Source organism: Diplotaxodon limnothrissa, linkage group LG3 (assembly GCF_057381915.1).
Source record: "Diplotaxodon limnothrissa isolate DT_005_m linkage group LG3, D_limnothrissa_male_GT1.1, whole genome shotgun sequence".
In the NCBI taxonomy this organism is placed as follows: Eukaryota; Metazoa; Chordata; class Actinopteri; order Cichliformes; family Cichlidae; genus Diplotaxodon; species Diplotaxodon limnothrissa.
Window position 1 is genome coordinate 20,069,758 of NC_140598.1, and position 16,202 is coordinate 20,085,959.

Below are 16,202 nucleotides of genomic sequence, written 5' to 3' on the forward strand. Positions count from 1 at the left end.
TCATTCACACAGTGATGTCATTGTGGGAGCAAGTTCCTCCTGAGGAACCAGGATTGACGGGGAACTAAAGAAATCAACCTGCTGCTGGTTTGAGTCTGTGCAGCTTGAACTCTGACAAAGGTCTACTGCGAGGTGAAGAGTCGTCACTTTCAGGAGCTGCTTCCATCATTTCAAACTGATCAATACTCTGAACTTATGAACACTCATGTTTGACACAGAGTGTCCTGTGATGGTCCTCTGTCTTTGAGCTAGTTTTTGTGTTTGTTATGGACTATGTGTTTATTTGTTCTCTTGTTTCAATGACCTTTGTTCTGGTTCTATATTGGTGTCTCTTGAGCTCAGGTTCCCTTATTTGTCAGAGTCGTCATTATTTATATTTCTTATTCTCTATTTCTTGTTGTTCATGTTTATTTCCTTCGTGTCCAGTCTGTGCCAGCCTCTTCTCTGTGTTTTGTTATTCTTTCAGTCTCCCCGCTCACGTACCTGCGTTTGTCTGTTTTCTCTGTGTTCTGTCTCATTGTGTTTGTAATCCCATCCCTGTGTTTAGGTCCTCAGTCTCCCTCGTGCCTGTTTTGCTGTGTTCTTCTGTGAGTTCTATGTTTCCTTCGTAGTTTCCTGTTTATATTCTCTAATTTTCTTTCTTTGTTTCTCTTGTATTTTTATGTTTCTTTCTGAGTATCTTCTAACATTAATAAAGCTGCCTCTTTTAGCCGACCCCTTTGTTTCCAAGTCCTGCATTTGGGTCTTGCCTCTGCCTGCCACACAGCTGTTCATGACAGGCACAGAAAACGATTTTGAGCCTAGAAGTAATAAATGCATGAACTTGTTTTTCAGCATCACTCTGAGACAGGATATTTCTAATTTTAGAGATGTTGCTCAGATGGAAGAAAGCAGTCCTACATATTTGTTTAATATGTGCGTTGAAGGACATATCCTGGTTAAAAATGACTGGTTTCATCTCAAAGCTGGCCAGTTGGACAGGAAACAAAACAAGATGTTATTTACATATGAGCATCACACTTTACCTGAAATACACAAAGAATCTTTCTAATAATAGAAAACAGTTTCAAACCTGCAGGATTAAAGTGATGAAAGTTTGTGATTTAAATTTGTCTCATAAACGTCCAAAACCTGCTGAAGGTTCAGTTCAGTTAGAGTCTGTAACATGACGACTGAACATGAAGGCAGACGACCTGTTTTCATCAAACAGGAAACCACAGCTGCTGTGTTTAGCATCGCTCCTGCTGATTGGGTCTGTTATGTAGACGATGTTTCCTCTATTAAGAACAAATTTTCCACTGTGTGGACAGAGTCGATAATCGTCCTTGTCTCTCAGAGTTTCATTGTTTGGTTTTCAGTCTAAATGTTGCCATCAGTCACTGTCAGTTTGGGCACCGAACCTTAAACACGCATGTCAACAATAAATCTACATTAGTAATGCATAAACAGTAAACCAGCAGGATCTCTCTGTGCACTGTGAACACTGACTGAGGCTCATGTGATGCAGTGGGTTGTCTTCTAAATGTGTCTTCTTGTCTGCATGCTGAAGTATTCTTAGGCAAGATACTGAACCCCAAATTTCTTCTGACGCCTCCATCCAAACGTGAGTGTTTGATAAAGGTGCTTAGAAAGCAGTGTGTGAATAGCTGAGTCTTGAGTGCTCAGCTGGATTAGAGCAGTAGCAGCAGTTCGTTTACACAGACAACCAGTTTACATGTATAAATGATGATCAGTGAACTGCCATCACTCGTGGTTGAAGCGTTTCTTATGTAGAGCCGGAAAATAAACCACAAGCTTGAACACTATTTTTACTGACCTTTATCTGTGTAGCCTTCCTGTATTGAGCTTGGCAAGGACTAAAATAATTTCCCAGCATTATTTTTCTAACTAATTGTTTTTTTGCTTTAGTTACACTCCAAATAACAGCTGACATGGCATTTCAGACTTTTGCTGTAATCAAATTTGTAAACTTGTATTTAAGTTGGTAGATAAGCTACATGTGTGCAGAAAGCACTGAAATAGATTCCTTTGTGATACTAAAGTATTAATAGTTACTGATGTTCAATCTTTGTGCAAAAGGAAGAAATGTATGTGCATTTTTCCACATGCATTTTGTTAATGTTGTGTCAAAGAGTTACACATTTATAATATTTGATAGAAAGCTGTGTATTTTTGTAGTTCTGTGCACAAGTTTGGATTGAACCCTCTGATTTAATCTAAAATAATACTCTGTGTTCTTTTGTTAGGCCAACATGAAAGACAAATAATTATCTTCAAAAAACTTGTTGGAGAATTAAAATGGTAAGAAATGGAAATCAGATCTCTCAGCTACATCTGTGTGAGGTACTATGGGAACGTGTGATTTCAGGCTGTAGATAACAGATTTCTAAGAGGTTTCGTTAGAAGATGTAGGAGGTTACCCTGTAACTCTACAGACGTGAGGTGGGCTCGTCCAGGATTTGAACCCGGGACCTCTCGCACCCTAAGCAAGAATCATACCCCTAGACCAACGAGCCACATAAACGCTGTCACCAACTTCTTTTCTGAAAGTCACACATCAGAGCACGTAGCTGAAGCTGAATATATGAAACATTGTCTTGAAAGCTGCCAGTCAAAAGTCTGGAAACACATCGCCGTGGTTTTTCCACATTGTGGACACAAACAGTTTCAGGACATCAGCTCAGAGCAACGGTCATTTTAAAGAACTTGCCTCATTCAACCAGACAAGCACTGGTTTCTATGCTTTAGTGCTTTCTAGCTAAGATATGCTAACATTCATTCTTTGCATCAGAGAGCAACTTGGGGTGTTAATCTACCAACTCAGGAGGTAAAGCAGATCATTTCCCAGTTGGAAAATTGATGGGATCCTTTCCTGGATGCTCCAGTCTGCATATCCATGGACAAGTCATCTTTTCATTTCCAGTCAATTTTATTCATATAGCGACCAATCACAATAACAACCACCTTTATATTGTAAGGTAGACCCTACAGAGAAAAACCGAACAATCATATGATCATCTGACCAGACCATATTTCACTGGCTTCTCTAAATGTTCAGCAAACTTTAAATGCTCTTCATCATGCTTTTTCTTCAGCAATGGCACCATGGATGGTGACCTACATGCCATGCCTTCTTGAAACAATTGTACCTGCTGATTCCAGGTTTTTCTGTAGCACCTTGGCTCTTCAACGACTCTTCTGATCATTATTATATATGGTGAAATGATGTTCTTTCCACCTCTGCATTAAGAACCCAACAGTGCTCACTAGAACCTCCAGTAGTTTAGAACCAATACCTTCAGTATGTTTTGCAACAATACGGTTGTGAAGGTTTTGAGACGGCTCACTGGTTTACCCATCATGAGATGTTTCTTTTGTGACACTTTGGTAATGACACAGATCTTTATAGGTTATCAGTTGGGACTGAACCTGCTAATATTAATTTGTAATAACTGTCAGGATGGCTTTCAATTATTGATAAATTTCATTTGCCATGAATCATGATTTCCTATGTCTCATTGCACCTTCCTTTTGTTTTTCTCTGTTATTTCTCATTATCACACGTTAACCCCTGACCTGAACTTTCAAAGGTGAGTGATAAAACATTAATTGAATTACAATATTATCCAAAGAACAGAAGTAAATACAAAATGCAGTTTCTAAATAAATGTGTTTATTATTAAGGGGAAAAACCCAAACCTAGATGAACATGTCAGAAAAAGCTATTGCCCCCTGAATTTAATAAATAACTGCAACCAAGCATTTGTAACAACCTGCAATAAATCTTTAACAGCACTGTGGAGGATTTTCAGCCCACTCACTGTTGCAGAATTGTTGTAATTTAGCCACATTGCTGGGTTTTCAAGCATGAATAACCTTTTTAAGGTCATGTCACAGGATATAAATCAGATTCAGGTAAGAACTTTGACTTATTTGGGTGTTTTGCATAATTATCCGGCTGCAGAAACCAAGTGCGCTTCAGGTCAGATGAGAACGGATGGCCAGATAGTCTCCTAAAGAATTGTTTCTTTAAGAGGGCCGAATTCATGGTTCCATTTAGGGAGGCAAGTCTTGCAGGTCCTGAGGCAGCAAAACAGCCTCAGACTATCACACTATCACCACCATATTTTACTGTTGGTATGAGCTTCCTTTTCTGAAATGCAGTGTGTAATGACACACACTCATCAGTCCAGGGTTTTTTTCCCCAAAAGTCTTGGAACTCTGCCACGCAGGCTGGTGTGCTCCAGTCCCTTTCTTAAAGTGTAGTCATGAGAAAGGGACTTTAATTTTAACTTGAACTAAAAGCTGATCCTAAACTAAGCACAGATCAAACTGGTTGATCAGCCATCAGAGGAGTCGGATCAATGGAGCTGCTTCTGTTCCTGATGTCCCCTGTTTGATCCTGGACCGGAACTCTCCCTGCAGAGACAAGACAGTCAGACAGGGACAGACAACAAGAGACAAACTTATATTTTCATACTGACCTTTGACCTTTAATAGCACCGTGGTCTCTCTTGAAATGCATTTTTCTTTGCTGCAGACATTACAGCTGTATTCTCCACTGTCTCTCTCTGTGGGCTGTTTCAGGGTCAGACTGAGGTCTCCAGTTTTCAGCAGGTCTTCATTCATCTCCGTTCGGTCTCTGTAAACCTGGTGCTGTTTGTGAGGCTGGTCAGAGCCGTTCTCATACATGTGAACCAACACTGATGGTACATGGTCAATGCGTTTCCACACCACTGTAGCATCTTCAGGCAGGTTTTGTGTGGTTTTGAAGGGCAGCCGGACAGACTCCACCCCCTCCTCCACCTCCACCACACAGTCTGAGAGGACAACAAACACAACATGAGCTGTACAGACAGCAGTGAATCTAGAAAACACCTTATTAAGCTTCTTTATAGATGCTGCAGTCTGATATTTACATTTAATTATTGTCATTTTATAAACAAATACACTGTAAGAAATATTTCATAGGTATTTGCACTGACTCATCACTCTCAGCAGAACTGTTTTCTTTCTCTTGATCCCTTTCCCCTCAACTCTGCAGATGTACTTTCCAGTGTCTCTGTCTGTGGGGAGTTTCAGGGTCAGACTGAGGTCTCCAGTTTTCAGTGAGTCATCTGTCATTTCGTTTCGCTCTCTGTAAAACTGGTCTCGTGCGTCAGGCTGGTCAGAGCCGGCGTGATATTTGTGAACAGTCATCGGTGGTTCAGGTTCATAGCGCCACCACTCCACTTCAGCATCTGCAGGCAGGTTTTCTGTGGTTGTGAAGGGCAGCTGGACAGACTCCGCCCCCTCCTCCACCTCCACCTGACAGACTGAGAGGACAACAAACACAACATGACACAGCAGCAGTTTTATTCAATGATTCCAAAGTGAACTTTAATATTCAATTTTAAGCTCAAACTATGATATTTGTCTTTGCTTGTGTTGATTTCCTAAAGATGAAATATACTACACTAATTTAATTCAGGATTAATGTATTTTATTGGTTGTTCTTCATTTCTTTTGAATTGTTGCCTTCAGTCCACTTTAGTAGGATTTGAGTGGGACTGCTCACAAAGAAAGAACGAGTCTCTAATTTTTTATGGTAGTTTGACTTTAATAAAGGGAGACAAATTATCACCTCGCCTCTGTCAGTGCGCCCCAGGGTGGCTGTGGCTACACTGTAGCTGCCATCACCAGTGTGTGACTGTGTGTGTGAATGGGTGACTGAGTGTAATGTAAAGTGCTTTGGGGTCCTTAGGGACTGAGTAAAGCGCTATATAAATACAGGCCATTTACCATTTATTAACAAAAAATCCAAAAAAGAAAGATTACATAAAAAGTGTAAATTCATCTGTATATCATTGAATGAAACACATATTTGGACCCTTAAACTTACCCAAAACTACAATCTGTGTGTTCATGTAACACACAGATTGCGATCAATCAAATCAATGAAGTACAGATACTCCTGATCTCAACTCATTTTGTGTATAAAGTATCTATTGTATTGTATCAGTACAATCTATTTTGGTAACTAGTTACAAGAAAGTGGAGCATATAATGACAAGATGACACTTTATTGGATCTTACACCAGTTTACCCAGAGCACTCCGCTCTCGCTCTGCAGGCCTACTTGTTGTTCCTAGAGTATTTAAAAGTAGAATGGGAGGCAGAGCCTTCAGTTTTCAGGCCCCTCTTCTGTGGAACCAGCTTCCAGTTTGGATTCAGGAGACAGACACTATCTCTACTTTTAAGATTAGGCTTAAAACTTTCCTTTTTGCTAAAGCATATAGTTAGGGCTGGACCAGGTGACCCTGAATCCTCCCTTAGTTATGCTGCAATAGGTGTAGGCTGCCGGGGAGTCCCTAGAGTGTGACCAATTAGGTCCTAGAACTGAAGAAGCTTCTCGGATGAGAGGTGAAACGTCTTCAAGCAACTTAAAGAAGTCCAGACGTTTTTCCTTTCCACACTCCTTAGACTACGATGACCTGGATCACTGAGAAGCTTCACAGACAAGATCCAAACTACAACTCACATTTGATAAATGTCATCATTAATTCCACTTTTAAAAAGAACCTCTGCAACTTTGCTCTGCTTCACTTCAGCAGCATCAGGTAATGTTCATATGTCGATTCATGGTTTTCTACAGTTTTTGATCTACTGCAGAATATTTTTAAGGTTATCTGCTATAAAACGCCAGACCAGGAAAATCTCCTTCATGTTTTTCTCTGTTTTATCCTCAGTTACTTTCACACAAAGGCATCAGCTGTGATGCTCACAATTATGATGAAGTCTCACATGTATCAGTGCTGATAAATGATCAGAATTATAATATTTCTGACTGTCTGAGGCTAAATTGAATCAAATCGGGACCTCGTGAATCGGAATCAAAGGGATTATAGAAATCAGCGATGATACCCAGCCCTAGTGAGCAGCCTAGGCCTGACAGAGTGGATGTAGGTGTGGGTAATAAGGAAAGATGAAAAGAACTACTGATAACTTTTTTGTTAAGTTAAAGTCTGATCCGTCTGAAGTTCATAGCCAGCTCTGACACGGAGCCATCGATCTCTGAATGCTGTAAAAGCAGCAGTGTATCCAGGAAACACATTATACGTGATAAATGCACTGCCCGAGTGTCCCCTCTCCCCACTGCCTTTCAGCAGCATGCAACAGCAAACAGGTCGTCAGAGGAGCCGAGATGATGATTGTGTTGATTGTGGTTGTGATGATGTGTTAATACACCTCTCTGAATGTAATAATTAGTCATTAATAACCTCTGCCTCTCTACCACAGCACGTGTGTTTATCAGCCATCATTTTGTTGGAATGGGTCAGAAATGGCCGCCCCAGTCCTGGTTCTGACGGAGGTTTCTTCATGTTAAAAGGGATTTTTTCCTCCCACTATCACCAAAGCACTTACCCATAGTGGGCTCATATGATTGTTGGGTTTTTCTCTGTTTTCTCTGTATTATTGAAGGAACTACCTTATAATATAAAGTGCCTTGACGCAGTTGTTGTTGTGATTTGGTGCTGTATAAATAACTGACTTAAATTCATTTCTGACCTTTGACTCGAAGCCTCACTTCTCTCTTCAGCAGGATGTTTCCCTCGCTGCTGTAGGCGGTGCAGGTGTAGACTTCGTTGTCTCTGTCTGTGGGGTATCTCAGGGTCAGACTGAGGTCTCCAGTTTTCAGCAGGTCTTCATTCATCTTCGTTCGGTCTCTGTAAACCTGGTGCTGTTCTTCAGGCTGGTCAGAGCCGTTCTCATTCACGTGGACCTTTGTGGTCCGGATGTAAATGCAGGTCCACTCCACTTTAGCATCTTCAGGCAGGTGAAGTTTGGTTTTGCAGGGCAGCTGTACAGACTCGACCCCCTGCTCCACCTCCACCTGGGGGACTGAGAGGAGAAAAAATACCACAATGAGCTGAACACAGCATCATCAGAACATTTTGTTTGGATGAAGTGAAACATCTGCACTGAAAACATGTTTGACTGGCTGCAGCCTGGGATTTGTCCTGTTGCTCCTCTGTGCAGACACAGTGTTATCTTTGGTGTCCTAAATCAATTATGGGAAGAAATTTATCATCGGTGCCATCTGTCTTTATCTTCACTTACTACACCCAAACTGGAAATGTTAATATACCATCATGTGAGCTTGCCTACTTAATATTTCCTTTGAATTTTCTCTCTACATGCAGATTAATATGAACTTTTGTTAAATAAGCTATTATTCTGGGCTATGCAGGCCCAGACAAAGCGTGCAGCATTTTAATGAGGTTGTTTTAGTGTGGAATAGAAGAAATAGAAGAAGCTCGTGTGAGTTTCCTTAAGAAAACATCTGATCCTCAAAATCCTGGTGCTTTCAGGCTGACATTGACTCAAAAACATTATCATTATAATATTTTCATTCTAAATTATTTTATAAATTTCTCTTAAACTCCTCAATTTCTTGGACTTGTGTCACATCTTTAGTTTGAGCTGATAAAAAAGTAATGGTTGAAAAACCTAACTTAATAGATCTTACTGTAGCTCACTCATCAAGTCCTGTTCACCTCAGGGACAGATTATCAATGTGGTCACCAAGCTCTTTAATTCATGACTCACATCTTCATCTTCTGTCTACAGCACTCACCTCTGACGTAGAGCTTCACTTGTTTCTTCTTTAGGATGTTTCCCCCCTGTAGACGGTGCAGGTGTAGGTGAGTGCGTCTCTGTTTGTCGGGTATTTCAGGGTCAGGCTGAGGTCCACAGCTATCCGCAGGTTTTTCCTCATCATTGTTCGATTTCTGTAAAACCAGTGCTGTTTTTCAAGGTGGTCAGAGCCGTTTTTAAACACGTGCACTATCCTGTTGGAGCTGTCAGTCCACTCTACAGTTACATCTTCATGTCGGTAAACTGTGGTTATAAAGGGCAGCTGAACAGACTCCACCCCCGAATCCACATCCACCTGTGAGACTGTGAAGTAAGAACAACAAATAATGATTTGTGCGCGCAGTCTGTCAAAGCTCCCATGTTTGACATGTAAAGTGTGTGAGGGGAGCCTGTTTTGCAAAATGCGCTGGAGGATTCCTTAAGAACATGAAACATGGGGAAACACTGGTTTGTGTTTTATTGAAAGAAAGGAGACAATTAAAACAACCTATTAACATAACTAATAGATTAAGAAGAAGAAAAAACACTACAAGTCAAGTCAAGTAAAACAAATCTGAGGTTTAGGGATGATTCAGATTATTCACAATGCAAACACGTCACACACACAACATACCTTTTCTTAAAATAGCTTCTGAAGTGAACTCCAACACCCACGATGACAGCTGCAACTACAGCCAGGACACCCAGAGCCACTGGGACACTGATGGGAACTTATAACACAATGAAAACATGAACATTACATGATGTTAACATAAAATGATTAACACTCTGTGACACTCCATGTGATTTTGAAGTTCCACTCTTGACTGACCCAGTTCTACTCCAAACTTACAGACGGTGCAGGTGTAGCTGCCGCTGTCAGACAGCTGAAGCTTTTTCAGAGTGAGACTGAGGTCTCCGGTTTCCAGAGCGTCAGGATTCATGGATGTTCGGCCGCTGAACTGCTCATTTTGGTTCTGGAGGTCATCGCCTTCTGGTCGACGCAGGTGCACTGTGGAGGGATTGAGGTCATAGCGACTCCACACAGCTGTGGATTCTTTTTCTTCAAAAGTGGGATACTCACAGGGCAGGAGAACAAACTCCGCCCCCTCTAGTACCTCCACACCTGAGGCACACTGGGAAACTGAGGACACAGACATAGACAAAGACCTTATTGATCCCACATAAAAATAGAAAAAATAAATAATAAAAAGATTCAATGGTTACTATGTGCAGAAAAATACAACAAGATGTTTTATGTGCACATAAAGTGCAGGCAGTGATAGTTATACACACATATTTATAAACAGTGTTCATCCTGTTTATAATGTTACAGCCTGGCTTCTGTCGGGATGAAGGACCTGTGATAGCGCTCCATCCAGATGGTGCAAAATGCAGCTGCTCGCATTTTAACAAGAACTGGGGAATTTGAGCACATTAACCCTGTTCTGAGATCTCTGCATTGGCTACCTTGTCAGGTTCGAGCAGATTTTAAGGTCCTGCTGCTCACCTACAAGGCTTTAAACGGGCTGGCACTTTCATACCTCTCCGACCTTTTACATCTTTACGTTCCATCCCGTGCTCTCCGATCTCAGGACTCTGGCCTTCTAAAGGTTCCTAGAGCCAGAAAAAAGACAATTGGAGAGCTTTTTCTTTTTATGCCCCGTTTCTGTGGAACAACCTCCCTCAAGATGTTAGGCAGGCATGCTCTGTGGAGGTTTTTAAAACTAAGCTGAAGACACATTTGTTCATCTTATCTTACAAGTCTTAATTCTATGGCTTTTAGTTTTTAAATTCTTACTGTTTTTAACTTGTATTGTGTCTTTTACCTGTATTGCTATGTATCGCTTTTATTATTATTATTTTTTTATCTTTTTAGTTTTAAATAGTTGTACAGCACTTTGTTTGAAAGCGCTTTATAAATAAAGTTATTATTATTATTATTATCCACAGTCTCCATCCACAGTCTCCGTCCACAGTCTCCGTCCACAGTCTCCATCCACAGTCTCCTTCCACAGTCTCCATCCACAGTCTCCTTCCACAGTCTCCATCCACAGTCTCCTTCCACAGTCTCCATCCACAGTCTCCTTCCACAGTCTCCTTCCACAGTCTCCGTCCACAGTCTCCTTCCACAGTCTCCGTCCACAGTCTCCTTCCACAGTCTCCATCCACAGTCTCCGTCCACAGTCTCCTTCCACAGTCTCCGTCCACAGTCTCCTTCCACAGTCTCCGTCCACAGTCTCCATCCACAGTCTCCTTCCACAGTCTCCTTCCACAGTCTCCGTCCACAGTCTCCATCCACAGTCTCCGTCCACAGTCTCCGTCCACAGTCTCCATCCACAGTCTCCGTCCACAGTCTCCTTCCACAGTCTCCTTCCACAGTCTCCTTCCACAGTCTCCTTCCACAGTCTCCGTCCACAGTCTCCTTCCACAGTCTCCATCCACAGTCTCCGTCCACAGTCTCCTTCCACAGTCTCCGTCCACAGTCTCCTTCCACAGTCTCCTTCCACAGTCTCCATCCACAGTCTCCTTCCACAGTCTCCGTCCACAGTCTCCATCCACAGTCTCCTTCCACAGTCTCCTTCCACAGTCTCATGCAGGGATGAGAGATGTTGTGCATAATAGCCCACCCACCTCCTTTATGGGGTCTAGGGGACTGTCCAGGACAGAGCTGGCCCTCTTCACCAGGCTATTTAGCCGTTACCTGCCCCTCTCTCTGCTGCCGCCTCCACAGCAGAGCTCTGGATAAAAGATTGCAGACATCCTCAGTAATGTCCTGCAGACTTCAGCCTGTCAGCACAGTCGACTTTGGTCCTGGTGCCGAGTTTGAGTGTTTTCTGAGCAGTCCAGGTTATCGTTAAGGTGAACACCCAGCAGCTTGTACGTGGTGACCACCTCCATGCCCAAACTTTGGATGAGGTGTGGTTTGCTCGGGAGGTTGACCACCACCTGCTCCGTCTGATCCTTCTCCTCAGATACACATCCAAGGATGGCTGTATCAACGGATTCAGTTTATCTGCCCACCAGTGACAGATGTGGATTCTTCATGCTCAAAGACTATTTCCAAGACGTTTCTCCTGTCTATAATAATGCCGTGTGTGTGTGTGTGTGTGTGTGTGTGTGTGTGTGTGTGTGTGTGTGTGTGTGTGTGTGTGTGTGTGTTTACCTTTGCTGTTTTTATATTTTGTCTGTCATCTCTCCCCCTTGCCTGTGATATTTTACCCACTGACTGTCTTACTGTTCAGAACTCAGGCCTGGATTACAGCTGGACTTCAGTTTCAGTGTGTTTGTGTTTGAGTCCCGTCATTGTTTTAAAAGAAATGAGAGGACTACAGTTCAGTTTTTTCTCATTTACATACTTCTTATGGTAAAAGTCTGGTGCAAACATACACTTGGTCCTAAAACAAAAAACAATTCTCTCTTTTGGCTTTAACTATGCGAGAATAACCTGCGGCATTTGAGAACTTATCTTCCTGATCAACATGCACAAACCTGTCTGACTGTTTCTGTAAGCAAAACCAGTGTGTGTGTGCTTGTGTAAATATGTGTGTGTGTCATAAGTTTAAAAGAAACTTTTCTTACCGTACAGGAGGATCACAAACAAATCCAAAATCTTCATGTTGCTATACAGAGAGTAGACATCTACAAAGTTAGTCTTCAACCTGAACCGACTAAGAGATTAAATAATCCTGCCAAGAAGCCAAAGGTGTTTTCTGGCTGCTCTCCATGTCACACATCACACCTGTGGATTGTTTTCATTCAGGAAGAGGAAACACTTTTTTAAAAGCAGCAGGAGGAGGAGTGTTCACAAAAGCCTCAGCCAGTAAAGAAGAAACTGTTTGAATGAAAGAAGCATTCATTAGAGTAAAAACCTAAATAACCTATTTGCACATTTAAAAACTTCCTGCTTCAAATCTGTGATTTTAATCTGTTATGCATAACTTTAATCATGACACTTTTTCAACATGAAACACTAAAATTAAATGTTTCCAGTTTTGGATCTGTTGATTCCCACTCTCTTTTAACTATTTTCCCACCATCTAAGTGCATCTAAGCACAGCTGGGATTGATCTTTATTTTCACTTCTCTTTAAATGTAACTTTTAATCATAAATATTATAGGATAGATTTAAATTCTAGTTACAAAACTGAAGAAAACAGCAAAAACAACAACAAAAAAATGCCATTCACATGTAATACCTGTACAGCCCACCAGAGGGAGTGATACTCAAATCAAACACAGCAAAGGCTGATGGTGACCAGTGGGAGTTCATTCAGTAACAGAAAGGAACTGAGTGGGTAACACTTCATAATGGCCACTGTTATTTAACTGTGAATTATAGGTGTTAATTTAACTTTACCATACTGTATGATACCATCTTTATTTATAAAGCCCTTTAAAATAAAACCAGGGTTCACAAAATGCTGAACACGCCAGCAAAAAAATGTGTTTTAAGAAGAGTTTAAAACTCAGAAAGAGAAGAAGCCTGCCTAATGTGCAAGGGCAGATCGTTCCACAACTTTGGAGCTGCTACAGCCAAAGCAAATTAATGCTTACTAAGGGAGTGGGAAGGTGCATATGGCTGTTGCATCTCAGAGAGGTGGGGGCAGGCTATAAGAGATTTAAAAACAAATAGAGAACTTTAAGAAGGACCCTAAAATGTACAGGTAGTGTCATGGTCTCCGTGCCTGCCCGGCCGGCCCCACAAGACTGCATGTGGTGTTTGGTTTTCTCTCTCTCTGCCTGGGCGGAGCTCAATGTGGGCTCCCGCCCTTGGCCCACACACCTGACAACAATCAGCTGTCATCACCTGGAGCACTATTTCAGGCTGGAACACAGATCCTCTCATCGCTGGATAATTGTACTACAGACGTTAGTGATTCTCCCAGCTCCTGTGAACCTGTGCTTGAGTATACCTGTGATTCGTGATTTGTGAGTGACTTCCCTTTCCTCTGCTACAGACTTTCCTCCCCGGACCTCCCTGTCATGTGAGCATGTGTGGGTTTGGGCAAGAAGACGTGAGCGAGTGTGAGAGCGCTTCCCTGTGATTCCCTGGAGTTTGGATTTTCCCTTCAGTGTATATATCGTGCACTGGTGCTGTAAATAAACTGTTTTTGGAGACGTCACACCGCTCTGCTCTTGAGTTCCTACTACCAGTTTGTGACAGGAAGCCAGTAAGTGAAATTAAAATGAGGGTAATGTGCTCAGACCTTTTTGTTCCAGTTAAAAGATGCGCTTCATAACCTGCAGACGCCTAACAGATGCATCACTAACCTCACTATAAAGTGCGTTACAATAATGGAGTCTAGAAAATTCCCACATGTGGGACTAATAAAGGTACATCTTATCTCATCTCTTATCTTAGATGTAACAAAGACATGGATCACTGTCTCAAAAAGCTGCTCTGATAAGATGGGCTTTATTTTTGCCAGTTGTCTCAAATGAAAAAAAGACAGATTTTACAACAGCTCTGACCTGGCTTTCAACTTCATCATCTGCCTCCATTTAAACTCCCAGGTTAGTGGTGATTGGTTTAACAAACTGTGCCAGCAAACCAAGATCCATAGTAGTGGTCTCAGAAGTGCCACCAAAAACCATCACTTCTGTTTTCTGCTCATTAAAATGTAAAAAGTTCAAAGGCACCCAGGCCCTTATTTCATCAAGACATCTGAGCAGAGGGCCTACTGAGAAACCATTTATCTTTTAAGAGGGAAACAAATCTGGGAGTCATCGGCAAAATAGTAGAAAGAAATCCCATGTTTCCTGAAAATATACTCGGGTGGTATCAGATATAAGGAGAAAAGAAGCGGGCCTAAAACTGAACCCTGTGGAACCCCACATTGAAAAGAAGCAGCAGAGGATACAAACTCACCAAGTTTCACAGAGAAAGTTTGGTCTGCCAATTAGGATCTGAACCACTGCAGTGCAGTACTCCTAACACCCACCACCTGCTCTAACCTGCAAATTAAAATCTTATGATCCACTGTATCAAAGGCAGCTGTTAAATCTAAAAGCACGATCATAACACAGTCATGTGATGCAGTTCCTAAAAAAAATTATTAAAAACTCTTAAAAGGGCAGATTCTGTACTATGCAAAGCTTTAAAACCAGATTGAAAAACTTCCGAAATACAACATTCTTCTAAAAATGGATATTCATGGCTTGTAAACTACCTTTTCAAGAATTTTTGAGATAAAACTCAATTTGGAAATAGGTCTGTAATTTTCAGTCATTTCAGGATGTGAATTCCAGTAATACTGTAATATTTGCTGACACCTGAAGTTCATCCTTCTTCCGTTTACGTTCAGCTCTCTACACTTTCTTCTGGCTTCACAGGTGCCTTCATTCAGCCATGGTTCAGATATGGCTTTTACTTATCTAAGATTAAGGAATCCCAACAGCCACTTCATAAATGTATGGCACAGCATAGAAGAGCCACCTCCACAGGACAAGACTCAGCAGTCCATCTGCATCTAAAGGACAAAGGTCACTCTTTTGAGGATGCCAAAGTTCACAAGCCATCTATGTCCACTGTGAGCGACCATCTTTGAACAGAGGCGGTGGTTTACGACACCAACTCTCTGCCATCTATAATCCAGTTTTGAGATCCTTCCCAGACGCCTTAACGCCCACTCACATCCTGGGCCATCTGACCTCAGGAAATCACATGATATGGTGGCGTTAGGTTTCACAATGAACTCACCCAAAAACCTTGGCTGATTGTGACCCACACCCGTTTTCACGCCATTGTCCCTCTTGGGGGGACACTCCCACAGGGCTTAAATCTGGGATTTTCCACGGTTCGACCCTAGAACTGAAGAAGCTTCTCGGATGAAACGTCTTCAAGAAACAGCTGTGAGGACAGAGCAACTCCTTGGTAAATAATGCACTTGATGGTGACTTATGAAGGTCCTTGCAGTCCAGTTGATCTTGCGCACTTCCAGGATCCCTGTGTGAGGCACAGAGTCATAGGCTTTCTTGTAGTAAATGCAGGTGGTGCAGATGTTGGTCAGTGTAGTTTTCCTTTGTGTGCCCCACTCACATATTAATCCTTATTCCTCTTTGTTGCTATGCCTAACAGGAACTTATATGAAGTACCGAGGTATTCGGGTGAGACCACTTGCTTCTTGGGATCCTTTGGCATCAGGGCTGTCTCCGGCCTCCACTACATAGCACTGAGACGGCACTTTTAAGGATTTTTAACGCTATTCTTTTAACTCTGAACTCTGGCAGCCCTGCTGCCCTTTTATTGTTGGACTTGTCAGCAGCTTTTGACACGGTCGACCATGACATCCTGTTATCACGGCTAGAATTTCATGCTGGCCTAAAAGGATCTGCCTTACAGTGGTTTCGGTCCTATCTGTCAGAAAGGTTTTTTTTATGTCAATATGGGCCCCCATAACTCCAAAATAGCCCCTCTTAAATACGGTGTACCTCAAGGCTCTATTTTGGGTCCTGCCCTGTTCGTACTCTATTTTTTGCCATTGGGCTCCATCTTCAGCATTTCATTTCATTGTTTTGCTGATGATTTGCAGATTTATCTACCTTTAAAAGCAGGGTCAGACCATCCCCAGCTCTTATTACGC

At 42.0% G+C, this 16,202-nt stretch overlaps 1 non-coding gene and 1 pseudogene across 1 annotated transcript; both read right to left on the reverse strand.

Annotated features, from left to right (window-relative positions):
* Positions 1–2,444: 2,444 nt before the first annotated feature.
* trnap-agg (transfer RNA proline (anticodon AGG)) lies at positions 2,445–2,516 on the reverse strand. Its single transcript has one exon. It is a non-coding gene; the product is annotated as a tRNA-Pro (tRNA).
* A 1,811-nt stretch (positions 2,517–4,327) lies between these two features.
* On the reverse strand, positions 4,328–12,235 carry LOC146634823 (uncharacterized; annotated as a pseudogene).
* Positions 12,236–16,202: the final 3,967 nt, after the last annotated feature.